At 37.7% G+C, this 18,822-nt stretch overlaps 1 pseudogene; it reads right to left on the reverse strand.

The window, feature by feature from the left end:
* Positions 1-15,320: 15,320 nt before the first annotated feature.
* Positions 15,321-15,633, reverse strand: LOC102887315 (annotated as a pseudogene).
* Positions 15,634-18,822: the final 3,189 nt, after the last annotated feature.

Raw genomic sequence — 18,822 nt, forward strand, 5'->3', positions numbered from 1 at the left:
CTGAAGTCTGTCATTTAAGTCGCATATTTCTATGTCTGTAAGCTTATTTTCTGGAGATTTTTCTCTTTCTTTCTGAGCTGCCTTGTCTCCTTGGTTGTTCATGGTGTTTAATGGACTGTTTCTCCGCCTAGGCATTAATGGAAGTGTGTTCTGCTTTTTTTTTTTTTTTTCCAGCAAGAAGATTTATTATATAATGGTTCCTAGTCTGTTGCAAATAAGGTGTTTTTCTTTTGCTTCCCAGTAGGTGGCATCTAAGCCTCTTGGATCTCTGCTTTATATGAAGTGTTAATAATGTCTTTTTTTCCCTTATAGAAGTTTAATCATTCTCGCTACCCTCAGTCTCAGTTCCTGTCAGTATTAGTGACAGTTTTGGTAGTGTTTGTTCAGATTCCCCTGGGGCTCTGTGGCGTTCCCTCTCGAAGGGCATGGGGGGAGGGGCTCTCTGGGTTGGGGGTTGGAGGCTGGAGCTCAGCCTCAGTTTTGCAACCGCAGCTGGTAAAAATCAACTGTTGTTTCTCTCTCTGCCATCCCCGCTTTTCTGCCATCCCTGTTTCTTCGCCTTCTGCCCTGATGACTGGGCACTGTGGCTAGCCACGTGGAGCTCACAGCACTCCCAGGCAGGGCTGTTCAGGGAACTTGTCACTCCTTTTCCCTTCCCCCTCCTCCAAAGGGAGCTCTGGCTGCGAGAGGCAGCTTCTTTGTTTCTCCCAGTCTACCCTCTGACACCCGGGGTTCCGACCTGTGGTAGCTCTTATTACCCTCTGATACCTGGGGTTCCGACCTGTGGTAGCTCTTATGCGCAGATCCCACGCTCAGATGTGCTGGTGTGCAGTTTGGGTATTTTTTGTTGAGTTTTAGGTGTTCAGCTTATCGTTGTTTCAAGGGGAGAGATCTGGGAACGTCTTCACACTGCCATGTTTAATCCAATCTGCTCGAAACGCTATACCTATTAAACCACCTATTAAACTCCCTATTTCGCCCTCTCCCCAGCCGCAGGCAACCATCATTATTCTTTACATGTCTATGAATTTGACTACTCTAGGTTTCTCATATAAGTGAAATCACACATTATTTATTTTTCTGTGACTGGCTCATTTCATTTAGTATAATATCTTCAGGTTCATCCATGTTGTAGCATGTGTCAGAATTTCCTTCCTTTTTGAGGCAGAATAATATTCTATTGTATGTATATATCACATATTGTTTATGCATGCATCCATTGATAGACACTCGGGCTGCTTCTACCTTTTGTCTATTGTGGATAATGCTGCTAGGGACATGGGTGTGCACCTTGTCTCTCTGAGACTCTTTTTTCAATTCTTTTGGGTATGAACTCAGAAGTAGGATTGCCGGATCTTATGGCAATTCTATTTTTAATTTTTTGAGGAAATGCCATACTATTTTCCATAGTGCCTGTATTATTTTACTTTCCCATTAACTCATTTTGTTATTATTTTTGTGGTTATACTTTATTATACATTTGTAGAAACACACACTGCTATTAGATTATAACTAGATTTTAAGTAGCTTAAGTGCAGAAAAGTTTTCTTATAATTTCAAAATATTTTACAGAATTGTGAATATCTGCAGTATGGTGCTGAGGGCATGGTAAGTGTTGAATGCTTGTAGATACACCAAGTCTGAATGCCAATAGTCCCATATGTAATAAGCTCCTAATACCCCATCAGTGGAGGTATTAGGTGCAAGAACATCTGGAGATAGAGACCTTTATACAATACTTCAGGTCAGTCACCCAGTGTCACCATTTTGAGGATGTATCCTTTGTTTGACAGAGGTTGCAACACTACAGAAAGGACGGGAAAACAGTAGGATCTGGCAGACATTAGGTATCTGGCTATAGGAAGTGAGATTGATAGTGATGTATATGGGAATAAAGGGGGAAAAAACTGTTGTTTTCAAACTTCAATGATTTAGGAGTTTTTGCTTTTTGGAATAAAGATTCCTAGACTCCATTCTCAGATATTGCTATTCATTTAGATCCTGTCCAAGGCTTAAAAATCTGCATTTTTAATAAACATCAGAGAAAAAATAATTGAAGACAGGTGATACTCAACAGAGTCATATGCTATCAGGTGATAAAACCAACTCTCGATTATCTATGTCAACATGGAGAAAGGTATGGCGTCCTGAATCAATGATTCTCAAATACTAGGCTGCCCTGTCATAACTGGTGCTGGGCTGGCTACCTTACCACTTGGAGGACTTAGTCTGTCAAGAGATACCTGGGCCCTACTCCCAAATTCTCAACTTGTGCTGAATCACTATCTACAATGACAGATGTGCTGATTTACTCTCTACCTCTAGGATAATGATTAAATCCAAGATATGGTTGGCTACTATAGATTCAAAAACCCAGATGGAGACCCCAATAATTAACCTAAATGTCATATGGATTTCCCTGACTCTTCAAGTTTTAGGTAAACTTCCTCATTGCCAACATCACGATCTATACAAGTCTGGCTCTTTATTAACTTAATGCAAATTCTACAGTGAAGTATCTCCAAGTGCCTTTGTCTCTGGACTGCTCTCACATGGGCCCTTGATCTCTATCCCAGTAAGTATACAAATTTTAGTATCTTTTTAATTTTCAATAAGCAAGCCATTCATAACTTTTTGAAGTTAATAACTTTTCTGAAAATCTGTGGAGTTACAGAGAAGCACCATATTGCAGTCATGGCAGTCATCTACCATTTTCTATTTTCCCCACACCATCTTCCATCACATTTCATGCTCACAACATGTGTCTTCCCTTGGCATGCAGATCCTTGGAAATTGTAATAGAAACTGCCAATCTCCCTGGGACAGTTGCTATCTGCAGACTACCACCTCCATGAGAATTCTAATAAATTCGTTTTTTTCTGTTTAATTATCAACAAATCTCAGGGGCTAGGATATGTAGTGTTAATGATTGTTAGGATATTTTCCTTACAGGATCCTTAGTCCAAAGTATAGAACCACCACCAAAGCCATATATAGATGCTGAGGATGATACAGAGATGTTATGCCCCCATGAAACAACTTCAATTTGCCCCAAACTCCCTCTCTTTGCCTCAAACCAAGTCTCTAGTGATACAGACTAGAGCACACAGAATCATGATTCCTTTAGCCTGGAGTAGGCGGCCGTGAAACTGGGATCAAGATGGTCAAGCAACATCCTCGATTTGTTTCTATTTAGGCCCATGTTCAAATCTGTGTTTTTAACATTCAAATGGTACGTCACACTAAGAAACAAAAAAGAAAGAGGGTGTTTGCATCAGCAGTGATTTGTTTATGTTATTTTTGCTGATACTTTAAGCACTATAAGTATTTTAATTAATATCTTTGGATTTGACCTACTTATATCATCATTTGATCTCTCTCAAAGCAAGGGAGCATATAGTGGAAGAAAAATAGACTGGAAAGGCATCTTAGCTCCTTCTAGAGCCATTAATCAGTTCCATCGAATTGCCATTAACAGTCATTCCTAATTTGAAATGGCAACAGAAGCAACATTTTTCTAAATAAAAGTTGGCTTTCATCTTCTGCAATTTCATCTTCTTCAACCTATAATCTTGAGCACTGAATTTGTGGAGAATAGGAATTTATAACTGAGATTTGAACCCCATTTCTATTTAGTTGAGGTACAGCCAGCAATCTTCACTTTGGATCATTCATTCAGTCAGTACATTTTATTAAGTAACTATTGTGCTTAGTAAAATACTAATTTTATTGAATAACTATTATGTACTCACCGTGTTAAACACTAAATATATAATGGTGAACAAGACAAACATAGTACCTGGTATAAAAGTCTCTAAGTAAACAAATAAAATAATTAGAAATTGTGAGTAAGCATTATGAAGAAAACAATAAAAAAAGGAATTGAGATAGGAAATAAAGATGTGTGTATTTATAGACAGGGTCATGGAGGCCCATTTAAGGAGGTGACATTCAAGTTGAGGCCTAAAGGATGGGAAGAACCATACTTGTAAAGAGATATGAGTGGTTAAAGGGGTTTCAAGGCAGAGGACCTGAGGGCAAGGAATTGGAAGGCCAAGGAGCCGGAGCAGGCTGAGGCAGTGTGACTAGGAGAGAGTGGCAGGAGATAACGGTGGCATGATGAACAGGCAGGACCTCAGGAGGCAATGAAAAGGAGTTACGAGATGTGTAGAGTATAGACAGGAGAGGTACTAAACTAGATATAGGAAGGCCAGTTAGAAGCTCACTAGCTCCCCTGCACCTAGCAGGAAGGAGTTAAATATTTGCTGAATACATGAAGGTCTCACATGTTCAGTTAGCTTGAGCTGCTATCACTCTCTCTCTCCAGTACTTAGCAGAGTGCTACACACAAGGTATATGTGAAGGATTAATTCTGGGGCTTGGCAGGAAGACCATATAGAAAAGAATATTTTATCTGGTATTTTCTCTTACTTTACTATATAATCTTACTCGAATAGAGTTAGGAGCATTTTCCTGTGAATTATTCATTTCTGCACATAGCCTGTAAAACATCTAATGTCTCTAAACTTCTGAGACCATGGGGCTTCCCTGACCAGTATTTAGAGTAAAATCTCTGTGGTAATACTTTACCAATTTACTCCCTCAGCTCTTTTTCAGTTCTTGGCCCATGTGAGTAAGGAGGCCAGCATGCTCTTCTGGGAACGCACGGCACGGATATATATTTTTTACTATCGCAGCAGAATTGTTTTGAATACACTTCGGCCATGAGGTTAAAGCTCTCCACAAGGAATACTTCAGCAATAATTCTGCTGCCCTCTAGCTGAGCGCTGAAATCCCTCCGGAACGCTGGCATTACCCTTCAAGAATGGTTCTGAAATGACTTTACTCGCTTGCCTGGCCTTTCTATTTCTATTGAAATTCTTCCAGAATGCTCACAGTAACCTTCAGTCAGATGCCAGAATAACTTTTATGTTCTAAAAAGGTTTCTGTAACAATTTGTTACACAACGTAACACAAGCTTCATTTTGGAGAAGAGGCCTGATAGATGTAGTGGACAAAACCATCCTGGTGGATACCCCGGGGTTTGTTTATTTTAGTTTACTGATAACTCTGAGAAATTATTTAAAGGCATTGTGAAAAGACCAGCATGATGTGTACATGAAGGGATTGAATTTTCTTGTTAGCTTCTGCCACCATTACTACTATTATTACTATTACTTTTGCTACTATTATTACTATTACTACTATTATTACTATTACTTTTGCTTCCTAATTATTATTTTCAGAGAGACTGGACTTTGAGTCTTGGCTGCAATATTTACATTGAATAAAAGCCAGTGAACTTGGTCAGAAACAAAATATGTTTTTGTAAGCTGGCCCCAAACTCGAACAACACAGACATCGAATTATTTTCAAAATTCAAAAGCATGGGGCTATGTATATTTTTCATTCATCTGTTCATTCTTATTTATTCTGCAAATACTTATTAAGCACCTACTATATGCCAATGTGTGCTAGGTACTAGAGATACATGGGTGGATAAGATAGTCATGGAATTTGCAATCTAGCAGAGGCTGTGTTGTTATTTGTAATTTCATTTGGAGATAGAATCAGTATCAATGATTGCACATGACCAAATATATAAGATCTATGCTATGTGGTTGTACTAGTTTTCTAGTTTTGCCATAACAACTTGCCACAAACTTGGTGGCTTAAAAGAACACAGATTTATTCTCTCACAGTTATGGAGGCTAGAAGTCTGAAATAAAAGTGTCGGCACGGCCACACTTCCTTCGAAGGTTTAAAGGAAAATCCTTCTCTCCCTCTTCCAGCTTCAACTGGCTTCTGGTGCTTCGTGGCTTGTGGCAACATAAGTCCAATCTCTGCCTCTAATTTCACGTGGCCTTCTTCTCTGTGTGTCTTTACATGGTCTTCTTACAAAGACACCAGTCGTCTTATAAAGACACCAGTCGTCATATTTAGGGCACATTCTAATCCAGTATGACTTCATCTTAACGATTGCATCTGCAAAGACCTTATTTCCAAATAAAGTAACATTCCGAGGTTTCAAGTGAGCATGAACTTTTGAGGGACGCTATTCAACCCAGTACAACAATAAGTTCGTTTCATTAAACAATTAATTTAAAGGTTTTTCCCATGCATTGTTTGTTTGTACACTCACATAAATACATAAATGTGATATATTTGTACATAAAAATGTACATAAAATATATACTATTACTTTTGCTTATTACTATTACTTCTTATTACAGAAGAAATATCTTAATGCAATCTTACATTACATTTTTAGTGTATTCTTTTTTTTCTTCTTTTCTTTTTTAGTTCTTCCTTCTGTCCCCTTAAATGATTTTACAACCCCTTGTCTTGAGGTAATTCACTTTAACAATCCAGTACATCTTTTTACATATTGTTTCATTATCATATAATAATATACAAATACATTGTATATTTAGTGTTTAGAAACATTTTTTAAGTGAGATCATATTATTCACACATTTTTATCTCTGACATTTCTCTCTCACCAATCCAGTTTTGCATCTAAGTATATTTCTAATTCATTCTTTTTAATTTATGTATAATAGTTCTTAGAAAAAAAATATATTGCAATATAGTTACTCCTTTAGTATTCCCTGTTTCCAGATTATTTTTGTTTTTTTTAGCCACTAACAAAAACGCTATAATAAATATCTTTCTATATTAATGCTTATCCTTCTGAGAGATACTATTCTGAGAGTGGATTTCTGAGTGTGTATGTTTGTGTATTCAATTTTAATAGATTTTTGAAAGGTTGCTTTCCAAAAAAGTTAAGTATTCACATATTTGTGAGTACCCTGTTCCTGCATTTTGACAGTAATTTTTTTTTCTTCTAGTATGGTAAGTCTAAAGTTCTATCTTACTTTTATTTTTATTTGCATTGTTCTGATTAATTTGAAGATGATATTCTATGTCAAATGGCCATTTGAACTGATTCTTCTGTGAATTGCCTTTTTATGTACTTTCCTTATGATTCTGTTGGGTGGTTTATTTCTTTCCTTGCGACTTGCAGAGTCCTCCATATATCATAGATATTACATCTCTATTTGTTCTTTGCTTTGCCCCAACAGATGGTTCGTTCATTGACTTTGTTCATGGTTTCTTTTGCTACACAAGAGTTTGAAATTTTTATATAGTCCAATATATGTACAGGTTCTCTTATAGCTTCTAGGTTTCTATTCTCAGTTAACATCTTTCCTGCTTCTCTCTACATTGTACGTGTGATGTCTTAGATTTCTTTGAAAAAATTTTTTTTGGAACTTCAACATTTATTTTTTTATTTTAAATTTAAAGTTATAATTTAATCGAAATTTAATAATGAAAACGTTAAAATAAAGAAAAATATTAGAAAGGCTACAACAAACACACAGGTTCTCACTACCAAGAACAACAAATGTCAGCACTCTTTCTCATTTGTCTTATATGTTTTCCTTTCCTTTTAAAGCCCCACCTAATCCAGTTCCGTGCCTTGAGTCCTATATCAGTTAGATTTCTTTTAACTGATTAGCTTTTGCTGAATAACAAACTACCCCAAGAACTTAGTGGTTTTAAACAACAAGTATTTATATAGCTCACAATTTTTTAAGCCAACAATTGGTGCTGAGCTCAACTGCATTATTCTTCTGGTCTTGGCTGGGTTTGTTCATGGATTAATGTCAGATGCCAAGTTGAGTGAATGTTTGTGAGTTTAGGATGGCCTCAGCTGGTTGGCTGAGTCCTGCCCAACATGGCTCTTGTATTCCAGCAAGCTAGCCCAGGCTTGGTCATATGGGTAGGTCCGCAGAACTCCAAAAGATAGGGCCAAAGCATGCACAGCCTCTGGAAGTCTACACTCAGGACTGGCACATTGTCCCTTCCATTGTATTTTATTCTTCACAAGAATTTCAATTTTTATTTGTAAATTATACTTCGATATAGCTGAAAAAAAATTTAATTTCTCAGATTATTTTGTTTTTTCTATCCTATGACCTGAAATAGAGATAACAAATGATTTTTCTGTATTTTTATTTTGATGCCATCCTTCTAATTTCTATTAATCAGCAGATTACATAATTCACAATGAATCATTATCCAAGGGATGGCTAGTTCTTTGGTTTAAGGTTCTCTATGCTTGGAGTCCCGCAAATTAGCATAGAATATTGTAGAAGAGTTTAGTTTTATATTTTGAAATATAAGGCATATTCATAGAGCTGATCTTGCTAAAAGCTTTACAAAAGTGATATTCTCTTGAAGAATGCATTATAAAGTTTATCAAAATATAGTAATCTTAGAGGAATTATTGATATGTCAATTAAAAGAATTCTGTTAAATTCTATTGACTGAATTCTATATTATTATTATTGTTACCATTATTATCAGTGACAGGAGGCAACATTGTTCCACATATGAGGACAATGGAACATGTAAATGGAAGGTTTTGATCAACATTTAGATCTCTTTTACCTTTTCTGTGTAAATTTTTTCTTAATGGTAAAAGACAATACACTTGAGATAATGTATATGGTTTATCTTGCTTTCATATTGAAAAAACTCACAGATGTTGATTGAATTAATAAGAAAGAAGCATGTCACATATTTCTGGCTATGTAGATGTGTTGTACAATCTTAAATTCAAGTATTTTGACCAGTTGTTAAACCATGTATTAAAACAAAATGTATGGTTTTGGAAATATGGCTGCTGGAACAGTAATAAAGAAATCATTGGGTCAAGATACGTGGATTCAAGAACCAGCTTAAGCCCTGATTGCTGAGTATTTTGAAATGATTGTATAGTTTAATAGAAAAGTACATGTTTTGTGGTCAGATGGGGATGGTTTCAAAATTTAAGAGTTTAACCTGTCTGTCCTTAGAAAAGTAAGTTTTAAAATTTCCTGAACAATTGTTTTCTTAGCTGTAAATTCTGAAAAATTACCTCGTCTTCCTGAGATTTAAGGATAAAATGAAATAACACAAATAAACTCTCTGGCCCAAAGCCTGGCACACTATAAATATTTAATGCTTCAGTGTTCTATGCTTTAATTTTTTTTTTTTTTTTTTTTTGTCCTAAATGGCGACATGATACTTACTATGGAGCACGGCAGCCTAATGCTTAAGAACATGGGATGTGAGTCAGGAAAATCTAGGTAAACCTCCACTGTGCCACTACAAAGCTGGGCTACTTTGGCCAAATTGGGTCTGGATGAACTGAAGATTCAGTTTTGGCTTTGGGATTTATTCGTGGTCTAATATCTGATTTTAACTTTGGCCTTAGATTTTGGACAGCCAATTAGCTAAATGCCAATTTTGATGTCACTTCTGATATCCTCAAATTTATGCATGATCAAATAAGTTAACATCATATCTAGTCTGCAAAATAAAATTATTTACATATGAAAGGAATGTCTTCGAGGGTTAGCTTATGTGACAGTCTGGATTATTGTCCAGGAAATATTTGCTCCCCTCTCCTCTTGTGTGTATGGAATATATTTTCCCTCTCTATCAATTTTGAGCCTGGCCATGTGATATACGTTCGACAATGGGATGTTAGAGCTATAAGCAAAGGCGAGTAACTTGCTTGTGTGATTAAGTTTGCCATCTTGCACCTCTGCCATTGCCATGAGAAGAGCTTCTGAGCAGCTGCTGCTCCTCAGCCTAGGATGCATAATGCCCACCTGCAGAGGAGGCCTGAGCCCAGGCTACAGCGAGGAGCCAAGATCAGCTACTCCTGCATTGAATCAGAGTCACCTAAACTAGATCAGCTGACCTTTATCTGACCTACAGATATATGAACGAAAATAAATAATTATGGTTTTAAGCCACTGAGTCTTGGAGTTGTTGGGTATATAGCATAGTTGTCTGATACAGTTTGTGAATGTGCACTTTTAAATATATGTAAGCATTCATAATTTAATTTGGAGTGAAATTGTTCTTAAGAGCTGTATCTTATAAAATCCTATTATTTGGTTGATATATAAATGCTCGTTATTGAAATAAGAGTGCCACAATAATTAACAATGATTATGAAAGCTGTTGATTTATCGTACAGGAATCTTTTTTAGAACTTTCGAACATTCAAATAAGGAAGCATTTGCAATGTGAATATTAATAGAGTTCCTTAGTGAGATAATTTATGGAAAATACATTCTTTTATTCAAAAAATGCTTACAAAAGTTAAAATAACAACATAGAGACAAATTATAGAGATTAGATTATATCATAATTCTGGACTTTATAGAATTGTTTGATGTACTGATATTTTGTATGTTAAACAAATAACCCTTAAGAGTTGAGTTAAGTTTGAACTACTTAATTCCAGAAAAGTTTCTGAATAAGTGAATGTGGTAATCTTAGAATGATTTGAGCTTCACTAACGAAGATTTCTATTAAATCTCATGAGGTATTTGTTTTCATCGTCATCATCACATCTTCATAATCACTGTATCAGGGTAATTTGGTCAAAATTTTGGTTGAAACTAATAGGAACAGACTCTGGCTGCTTAAATAAAAATAACAATTACTAGAAGGGTATTGAACAATTGACAGACAAAACAGGAGATCCAGGTTCAGGGGCAGAAGGAGCTCTGGCAGCTCATGTTGAGGACAGGGCTCTAGGAAGAAGGAAGTCCCCAGTAGTCTGTCCAGGGTGCTTCTCTTGGAGTGAATGAGCTCACACCATTTTCTGTCTTATTGTTACCTTGTTCAAGATTCAAATTCTTGGGAGTGAGCAACTGAATAGCCTAGCCAGGAGAGAATAGAGAACCACTGGGGACCATTGGGGAACTGTCATTTGCACGTAAGGTATCGAGAAGTTACTACCAGAGACAGTGGAATGGATCCCGGTCAGCCAAAAGATACCACCTCACTGTTACACATATTATTATTGTTATGAATATTACTTGTCATCATCATCTTTATTCTCAAATGCTGGAAGGCTGAAGAAAACCTATGCCTGAAACTCGTCTCTAAAGAATGATGTAAGAGCTCAGGGCTAAGACAGAATTTATGGTTGTGCATGGGTCAAATAGTGAGGAAGTTCCTGGACAGAAGTAAAGATATTTCAGATATGGACCAATTTGGCACACCTATTCATGTGTGACAGGACATTGAAAACTAGGACAATCTTTGCTAACAGAGAACAATTGGTCAGTATATAACCCTGGTTTTCTCCAAGAGGGTTTTATAGCTTCTTCTGAGATTACTGTCAATAGGATGAGAAGGTATTCCTTTCTTCCTTGTTGAGTGAGTTCTATTTCACCAAACATTTTACCTTCCTCTTAGCCAAGGTCTCCTTATTATTATTTTATTCTTCCTTCCCAATACTTCAATTACATGATCTTTGTTATTTGCTTAGGCTGTCAGTTATAATGCCCTATGTACTTTGTATATGACTGTAGAAAAAGATAGGACAAAAGAGATGCCACGCTTTGGAGCTTAGTAGGGAAAGCAGATTAAACAAATGCTATGCAAATAATCACAGTTTTGATAAAAGTGCCTTGAAGGAGACATGCAGGGTATGATGACAGTGTATATACAATGGGGGCTTAACTTAAATGTGGAGGGTCAAGGAAGACTTCCATCAGGACTAGAGTTTAAGCTGAGACATAAAGGTCGAGTAGGAGTTAGCTAGGTTAGGAGGTATGGGGGGAAGGGAGAAGGGTTTGGGGGCAGAAGCAAGTATAAGGGCCAGGACATGGGAAGTAGCTCAGCCTGCTGGAAAAATGTTAAGACCAGAGTTCTCGGTTGCAGTGAATGGAAGAGATTGGTGAGAGACAATATTTTCTTTCTCCAATGCTAAGGGCAACAACTTTCAATATTTGAAGACATTTCATCTTATCAAGTGTGCCTTTCTTGACAACCTTTTAGGCAGTGGGTGGAGGGAGAAAATAGAAATATTGAAAGAAGATGATGCTGGATCATTTTAGTGCATGTTCCATAAAAGCATTGGAGACCACGAATCTCCCTGTTTCATTTTAGCTCAGTGTTTCACCTCTTAAGCTGCAGTGACTAGTCAGAGATGCAGATAACATCTAGTCTTTCAGATGTCCTCACCCTTTCAAAACTCATTTGAAGACTGGTCATATTTTCTCGGTTGAATGCTTAGAAAATTTTCAGAAAAACAAGTTGGGCAGAGTGGTGAACACGGTATGTGCACACATTCCCTCTGGCCTGTTGTTTCCAGTTCAGTGGGCCAACTCTCACTTGTCATATTGAATCCTTTATTACAACAAAATATTATTTTAAAGCTGCACTAACAGTAATTAGAAGCAATTGAGTTTTATCAACTAACACAAACTGTGGGATTTCGAACTTGGATTTTAGCTGGTATTTTAATGAAGTGTGTGTTAACAACCCCAAATCTTCTGTCAGTCCAGCAGCCGAGTTGCATATACAGACCTTTGATGGAGGGACCATGTGTTAACGCTCAGAGGTGTCGGGCTCATGCATTGGCTCCACACATCCACACTTCACAGGCCTGTTTTACTTTTCTTTCTCTCCTAATGAATATTCTGATAATCTCACATTTGTTCTTATAAAATTTTGGAATTAAATATGACTGTTCTCATGTGCACATTTTAACAGTAGATATTTAGATGCAAGTAATGATGACAAATTTTCTCTTTCCTCAACTGTTTCATTTCAGCCTGAGACGCTAAAAGGACACATGGTCCAAAGTTAGAACTTATTTAGTGAGGAGTAGGAGGTTGACACGGGAGAAGAATAAAAGAAAGAAAAGGACGATCCCTAATTTGAAATGAACAATTTTAGTGAAATAAATATCTGGAAGAAGCACAGCAACTTCTTTTTTTTAAAGAGAACTCTAAACCTTGGCCAAAGGCCTTTTCTGTTGGACACTTTCATAAGCATTTATGCTTATACAAACTGTAAGTGTGAGAAAGTTAATACCTAGGGAGCCTCCCTTGACCAAAAACACATGAGAACTGATGGCTTCCCCATTTGATCATCTGGGATACAGACTGGACACACATTTTATAAAAATCCTCAGATGGTCATATGAAATTGAGAACCAGTAGCCTATAGTAGTGGCCAATAGAATAACACATCTTTTTTTAAACTTTATTTATTTATTTATTGTTTTTTTGGTTTTGTAAATTTTTTTATTATTATTTTATATTAGTTTTGGGTATATAGTACAATGGTTAGACATTTATGTAATTTATGAAGTGATCTCCCCGATTACTCCAGCACCCATCTGGAACTACACGCAACCATTACAAATAGTGACTGTATTCCCTATGCTATAGTCTAAATCTCCATGACTGTTTTGTAAGTTGTTTTTTTGGTTTTGTAAAATTTTTTATTATTATTTTATATCAGTTTTGGGTATATAGTACAATGGTTAGACATTTACGTAATTTATGAAGTGATCTCCCCGATTACTCCAGCACCCATCTGGAACTACACGCAACCATTACAAATAGTGACTGTATTCCCTATGCTATAGTCTAAATCTCCATGACTGTTTTGTAACTACTAATTTGTACTTCTTCAACCCTTCATCTTTTTCACTCAGCCTTCCAACTCCCCTCCCATCTGGCAATCACCAGTTTGTTCTCTGTATCTGTCAGTCTGCTTTCATTTAGTTTGTTCTTTTATTCCTTAGATTCTTCATGTAAGTGAAATCATATGGTATTTATCTTTCTCTGTCTGACTTATTTCAGTATAATACCCTCTAGGTCCATCCATGTTATTGCAAATGATAAAATTTCATTTTTATAATGGCTGAGTAATATTCCATTGTATATATGAACCATAAATTCTTTATCTAATCATCTATCGATAAGCAGTTATTAATTCATTCTGTGTGTCCACTCATTCTAACACACCTGATCCCTGGAATCACATTCTTAGTAAATTACCTGTCGTAGGCACTGCTTTTGGGGATCTCGGGCCAAGATGGTTGGTGCCAGCGCAGCTCCCAGAATGCAGGTTCTTAGGATGGGAGTTTTGAGCTGAATTCCTCACCAGTCAGACTATAGCAAATAACCCATTGCTGATTGTGAGTGAATAGTGATATGTTGCAACATCCCAATTACTAAGACACTCACCTAGCGTGGACTGAGATGAAGAGCAGGCTTCTTTAAGGCTGTGACACTTGAGTGCTGTAGGGGCTATGGTAACCATAAGGATTACATAGTTTGTTGGCATTTTTTAACTCTTTAAAATCCTTAAAAAGAAAATGAGAGGGCATCTATGGCAATGATTAAGGAGACCCTTGTCTCCTTCAGCCAGTGAAAAGCAGGTCCAGTATCCAATTGTAAATGCAGCTGAACTGCAAAGAAGGCATACTAAATGCACAGTCTTGACAAGTTTCATATGATCAAGTCAAGACCTTACAGTAAAAGAGTGGGAACTTGAGCCCTGATTTTGGAATATTTGGGTAAATAAGCTGAAAATCTTAACACCCCAAGCTCCCTTGAATCTTTCAGTCTGACAGAGCAGCCCCCTCCCTGCTTACAAGAGGATAACAGCTTCCCCTTGCCTGGCGACTCTACAAAACCCTCAGCTGAGGCAGACGTCCTAAGAGATGCCATGGCCCTGCTCATGATCTGCCCTGTCTCCCCTCACAGCCTCCGGACTGGGAAAGAGGGGTGAGTTTTGATGCAACTCAAGTAGAGAAATATTGTCCCTATTCTATGAGGAAATGGCTGAAACACCAAAGACTTGCTTGTCCTGGCTAATGTTCATGGACAGGAGCCTGAATAAATTTGTGGGAGCAGATATCTTGTTGGACTGGGGTGGTGTCAGATGGAGGTAGAGTCTAAAGCTGGAAAGAGGAAAATATATTGACATGGGAGCATTCACCCATGACTTGGGTTTCAGGGTACTGGCAAGGACACCTGGAACTGGTCCTACTATAATAACCCTGTATGGCTCCTTGACGCTTGGTTGTGATGAGGTGAGGACACTGGACTGTGTTGGCAGGATGTTGCTCGAGGAGTCTGAAGGTCCAGGGAGGAAAGAGTAATAGAATGGATTGATTTGTGAGGACGGAGTCACCACAACCTCGCTCTGTTTTCTGGGAAGCCATGGAGGATAATGCCATACACTGAAGCAGTATGGAACTCACTGGTGAGAGGCCTCCAGCATCTTCGAGAGGCTCAGTGGTAGCTTCATTTGCAGGCAGCATGAGCAATAAGAGATGCTACCCTGAAATAGTGCTCTTTAGAACATAGAAGGCAATGAATAACATTAAATTATTTAAGCATGGTGGGTTTTTTTCAGATTTTTTTGTTTTTATCCCCACCCTCGCTTTCCGAAAAGGCTTTATTAAGGTGACCAGGGTGGGAAGGGGGGGTGGGGAGCGCTCAGTCCTTCTTGGCCGCTGCCTTCCTCATGGCCATAGGGCTTTGTTTAGCTTCTCCCATTTCCTCGTGGCGCACATGTGTGTCTCCATCTTTTCTTGATGAACATCAAGGCCCGCCAGTCCTTAGAGACCTTGAGCAGCTCCACTGCGCTCCACTCATAGGAGGCAAAGCCGCATACCTCTCGGATCTTGTTCTGCACGAACTCCCTGTGCTTGGTGAGGTGCCTGCGGCGGTGGCTATACCTCGGCTTGCTCATGTTCTTGGTCACCTTGTGACCCTTGAGGCTTGTGGCCACTGGATAGCGCAGAGCCATGGCTGCTGCTCCTCAATGGCTGTCACAGCCGAAGACTAGGCATGGTTCATTATCCTAAAGGAGAGTAAGGCCAGAATGGCTAGCAGGATACCAGAACCTAGAGATCTGTGATGATGGCTAATAGACCATGGCAGATAAATTGTTAGATGCTAGGGTATCAATGGACTTATATAACCAAAATTAATTGACAACTGGTGATCAAAATCCTGATATCAGTTACTAAAATGGAAAATTACAGACCTCACCGTTTCTAGGCCATGGGCATTTACACTCCAGGAGGTCTCTTGGATTCTATCCAGCTGGATTCTATTGGAGGCATCCTATCTGTAGCTTTTTCCCTTTAAAAATTGAAAATTATGAAAAGAGATGCTTTCCTTGGGCTCTAATAGCTTGGATCAGTATAAGATAATCCCAGTAACCTCGTAGGTTGAAAATAAATAGCATTAACATCACCTGGAAGTTTATTAGAAATGTAAAATCTGCATTTTAACGGGGTCCTCCGGGTTATTCCAGCTTGAGAAACACTGCCTTAGACGGTTTAGCTCTATCTAAGAGAGAGAGAGAGAGAGAGAGAGAGAGAGGGAGAGAACGGTTTCAGCCATCGTGCGGTGTGGGCGTGAGATGATGCCATAGAGGAGCTGAGACAGACACTGGGGAGATGCTACAGGTATGTCTCTGAGCGATTTGGAACAAGGAATTAAAATGACCCAGACAGCAAAAGGTACAAATAGAAATTTTACCAATTTATACAAAAAGAAAGAAAATGTAAATGTTTAATAAACATTGAAAAAAATTAAAACATTAAAGAGCCTCCAATTTAGTGTGTCATGAGATATCATATTTTAACCTATAAAACAAAGTTTTGAAAAAGTAATTCTCATTGGAGGCAAGGCTTTGGTTAGATGACTACTCATACACTGCTGGTGAGGTGTAAATTGTTACTATATACATAGAAGAATTTTATGGTATGTGTTAAGGTTATATGTATGTTCAGATATGTACTTAATTTCATATCTAAGAATCTTTCCTGAAATGTGAACAGGAATTCTAATGCACATGTTATTGTCATTGATAATTTTTATTGAGTGCTTACGATATATCGGGCAATGTCCTAAACTCTTAATATGAATAATTTAATTCAAGATTCACAGAAATATAATGTTAGAGGCATTTTTATTATATCCATTTACAAATGAGGAAACTGAAGCTCTGAAGATTTTTAATTTCCAAAATTTACAAAGGTAGCAAGGTACACAGGTTATCAATCATATGTCTCTTCAAATTGTTAAAAGGATTGTTTTTTACACACAGTGTAATATTATGCAGCTGTTAGAATAATATTTATAAAAGCTTTGATATAAGGCTAAGTAAAGAAAGAATGAAAAATAATACATTTTTGAATATGTAAAAAATGCAAAGGAAAAATACTAGGAGGTTATATTACACAATATTAAGAGAGTTATTCTAGATGGTGGGATTTAAGTGATTGTTTTCTGGTCTTTGATGATTTTTCTATACTTTTCCATTTTTTTTCCTACAAGCTTGCATTATTTTTAGAAAAAGAAAATTTTTGAAATGTCAACTAGGCATGATTGTACTTTTTCCTTTTTTTTCACCTAAAAGGCAGGGATACAGTCTGGAGGTTATGGAAAGTAGGCAGACCACTACTCATAGGGAGGTATCTGGATTAGTGAACCCATATCCTCAGCCACTATTGACCAAACAAACCAGACTCGTGCCCTAAGAATGGTGGGTCATCCAGGACATGGAGCTGGTTTTCTGCTTACTGTTACCAACCAGTAAAGGTTTTATATGTTCTGTATATTTTATCTATTTCTATGTACAAGTTATCATCATTGATAACTTATTGAGTACTTACTATATAACAGGCAATGTGCTAAATTCTCTCTGATTTTAAAATCGCCCATTCTAGTTTCTGATCTCAATGATTTTTCAAAATCTTTTAAAATCCCTTTTGTTCCCCCTCCCTCTTTCTCTCCTCCTTCCTCTCTTCTCCCTCCCTACTTAATTCCTCTTTCTATTCCCCACCCTCCCCGCTTCTTTCCTTCCTTCCTTCCTTCCTTCCTTCCTTCTTTCCTTCCTTCTTTCCTTCCTTCCTTCCTTCTTTCCTTCCTTCTTTCCTTCCTTCCTTCCTTCTTTCCTTCCTTCTTTCCTTCCTTCCTTCCTTCTTTCCTTCCTTCTTTCCTTCCTTCCTTCCTTCTTTCCTTCCTTCTTTCCTTCCTTCCTTCCTTCTTTCCTTCCTTCTTTCCTTCCTTCCTTCCTTCTTTCCTTCCTTCTTTCCTTCCTTCCTTCCTTCCTTCCTTCCTTCCTCCCTCCCTCCCTCCCTCCCTCCCTTCCTTCCTTTCTTCTTTCCTCTTTCCTCCCTCCTTCCATTCAACCAGTGAAATTCTCATACAAAAGCTTTTACTCACCAAATTGCATCACTCAGCTAAAACAAAACTTGAGGAAATTCTGTGAGATAGAGGGCCCTTTACAGAAAAAAAAAGAAATTGACCATAATAACGATTTAGAATAGCAGTATCATGTGAACATGATCTATTGGATTTCAGCACCATCGCAAGGATATGTTATTTAAGTGGGTAGCTTTTTTTTTTTCTGTTCCCAGTAAAATTATCATAGCCTTTCATGGAGCACTTCAGAAGCCGTTAACTTCTCCCTCATTTACACACAGCTTCTCTCTCATTCTGTCGTATTTTGCATCACTTAACCCAGTGGAGTGTTTTCAGACAAAGGCTGCCTAAAAGCAGGGACCTACATTGTGGCTCTCTGGCATTCATGGTCAGTATTGTTTTTGAAGACCATCTGCCTGTCATTTGTTTGCTGATTGAGTTAGTGCACCTAATAATATATTTTTTGGGGGCGGGGGGAGGGTTACTATGCTAGCCCATGAAAAGGAGATTATACACTCAACAGATGGGTCACAAACTTTCCTACCTTAGTGCAGCTACTCCTCAAGTTAGTTAAAAGCAATCATGAAAGCAGATTATAAACAGAATAATAACCTTTTTATAAATGGTTTTCACAGTGGTTACTGGTTGTGGTGCCAAACATGATGGTATCAGGGTTTCTCCTCTTTGTTGTATAGGTTTTCCTTGTGAAAACAATCTGAGCAATGAGGGATATGGGAGTGAAGAGAAGACAAGCATCTAGTGGTCATAAGGACCAGAA

The sequence above is a fragment of the Pteropus alecto genome, unplaced genomic scaffold, assembly GCF_000325575.1.
Source record: "Pteropus alecto unplaced genomic scaffold, ASM32557v1 scaffold161, whole genome shotgun sequence".
Taxonomy (NCBI): Eukaryota; Metazoa; Chordata; class Mammalia; order Chiroptera; family Pteropodidae; genus Pteropus; species Pteropus alecto.